Consider the following 3,088-nt stretch of genomic DNA (forward strand, 5'->3'; position numbering starts at 1 on the left):
ACATCCTAAGTTACCTGAAGGTTAATTAGATGGACAATGGTCACGCAGTTCATCACACAAGCCGGCAGTGTTCGCCTTTTGCATAATTTTGCATAGAGGCTGCATACAAAGACACAGCGGCAGTGCCATTAAATGGACAAAACCTTTTGTTCTGACAATAACACAGATTTAACCAATTTGTATGAACGACCGTTTTTGTCCGTTTTCCAGTTTTTGAGAGCAAATGGTGGATTGTCATCCATTACCAGATTTTCATTCCAACCAGCCAGATAGAGTATTGCATTATTCTCGGATAAACCACCAGCAGACGACCACTCCCTACCAGCTACGTAATATTGCTGATACGTTATTGGTAAGCTGCATATTGAATTAAAGGGTCTCTTCTTGTTATTGTTAAGTATTCTAACTCTGCAAACATTGACAAGGAAGGTTCTGCGCTTCACGTGAAAAACCAAGTACTTGCTACAAAATGAGATGTATTGTACTAAGAGAAAACAAGAGTCTGGATACCTAAGTGTATATTGATTTGTGATAAAAGTCTTAGGAGATGAGTTTCCAGAGTAAATATGCTTTTAGTTGCTGTGAAGGAAACTTTCCGACAATTCAGGGGTTTTAAGCGATTATACAAATCTAGAAGGAATTGTCGTCTTTCAGCACAGTGACATTATTACTCTTAAGAGCCGGCATTACTGCTGCGGAGACTTATTTCAGGTGCATTAACAGCCGCGAATGATGAAGTGGTGAGTTGTTATACAAATTACAGCTGGAAGAGGATTCTGCATTAGAATTCCAGTCTGAAGGCAACTCGGGACTACCCATTTGTTGTTGGACTACATATCACAGGATGGCCCGCCGTCTTGTAGCCTGTTAGAATTTTGGAATTTATTTATTGGAATCTTTCAGTTCCCCCCAAACTTGTCACCATTTTGCAGCCCCTGTCCCCGCGGGTGGCACTTCATACATGCCTGCGGAGTAATCGCATCCTGAAATGAAATGTTGGGTGCTAATATCCTTCCCCAAATTGCATCGCAAATACAATTATTAATAAATGGGCCCCATAAGAGGGGTGTGCAATAAGAGGGGTGTGCAATAAGCTTCCGGATGCACAAGAGGGGTGTGCAATAAAAGGGGTGTGCAATAAGCTTCCGGATGCACAAAAAATACAATTACAAACAAAGTGAATATTCGCCAGAGGAGTCTATGCAAAGTTGCATTGCGCTCAAACTGTTTGGTGAAGCAGCTGGACCAGTCCAAAGCAGGTATGTCTTCTAAATGTTGGATGAAGGTCTCCACTGCAGCTTCCGGTGACCCAAAATGAATCCCATGCATATTGCGCTTGATTTGTGGAAACACAAAGAAGTCGCAGAGGGCCAAGTCTTGACTTTACGGCGGATGACCAAGCTGCTGGATGCTTTCGTGGGCCAGAAAATCCACCTTTTTCCTGGACATGTGGGCAAGTGCATTGTCATGATGGAGAAGGGCACCACGAGCATGAGTTCTTGGACAGCGCCTGGAATTGTCTTCCAGCACTTGTGGCAGGCATTGGTTGGCATACCGGTCCCCAGTGACAATGCGCTGCTGCACGTGTGGTATGGTATCTACATGACCATCCTTGGGTAAAAAAAACAACCACCATCTGCTTGGCCACAATGCGCTTATGTCGGAACTTCTGTGGCTACACACCTCCAACTAGGGGTCCACTAGGCTGACTGTTGTTTGGTAGAATCTGTAGATCCAGGATTCATTGTCACTGATGAACTTTCAGACAGTGTTTGAGCGACCGCCATCAAGCCTGGCCAGCATGTTGCGGCATCAAGTCACCAAAGCCTCCTTCTGCTCTCGAGTCAGCTGATGGGACACTCAACGTGCAGAGACCTTGCTCAGGCCAAGATTTTCATTGAGTATAAAGTGGATGGATCCCACTGAGATGCCTATCGCCTTCTCTAACTGGGCCATGGTCACCCTGGTGTCCACCTGAACTATGGCCCACATGGCATCGACATTGTCCTCCGTGGGGGCAGGCACAGGTCGGACGCAGTACTCCTCATCTTCCAGGGGCCATCTGCCGCACTAAAATTCTGCAACTCACTCAAACCCAGAAGCATCTTGTAGTCTGTCAAAACTCTCCTGCTGACGAAGACCACTCTTGTAGCAATAGAAGATCATGGCTCTCCAGTAGCCTCTGCTGAGATCCATAACAAGTTTGTGATGGAAAGGAACATGATGACTTCTTCGGTGTGCAGTGCTACTTATATATGGTTCTGTGCCCTGATATTTCACAAGACCTTCAGTCAGAGATTACAGTTCACAACCAGACAGTCAGACTGTGTCTACTATACCTGTGCACCGCTCATTCAGGAAGCCTATTGCACACCCCTCGTAAATCACATAGTTGCAGTGATTGCCTCTAAAGGATGTGCAACAACATATTAGGTGAAGGATTCCCATCATTTTTTTCCATACCATTTAAATTTGTTTAATTATTTAAAATATTCTGTTTAATAAAAAAGCTAATGCAGTTTGATTTCTATTAAATATAGAATTAAGAATGCTGGATGCCAATTCTTTTTGTCACTTTCTAGTTATTTCAGTAAAAAACGTGGGTTCTTTTTTCATGGAAGGGTACCAACAAATTTGTCCACGTCTGTATATTTATATTAATGGCAATTAAAATCACATAGACGCGGACTCTAAAATAATAATGCTTCAGTTAACCATAGCGATAAATCCACACTATACAAATTAATCTACTACGTTAATTAGACCAAACCATAAATCTTTTGCTATAAATGGAAATGAGCTCATTATTACAGATACTCCAAAATTCTGCCCAAGAATGCAATAGAAAGTCATTAACTGGTTAGTTCCCATGATAAAATAATTAAAATCCCACAGTGGAGCTTAGGCGGAGATTTATTAATAGTATAAAATCTGATTAGCTGTTACCGCGTTCGTAAATCAACCCCCTAGGAGTCTATTTTATTCCCGTATTCTTATTTACCTTTCACCCCATTCAGTTCCTCCTTGTTTGCTCCTGTATTACTTCTTTATAATGGGCATAGGGGCCTATTTAGTAATATTCTGTGAT

The sequence above is a fragment of the Pseudophryne corroboree genome, chromosome 9, assembly GCF_028390025.1.
Source record: "Pseudophryne corroboree isolate aPseCor3 chromosome 9, aPseCor3.hap2, whole genome shotgun sequence".
NCBI classification, from domain to species: domain Eukaryota; kingdom Metazoa; phylum Chordata; class Amphibia; order Anura; family Myobatrachidae; genus Pseudophryne; species Pseudophryne corroboree.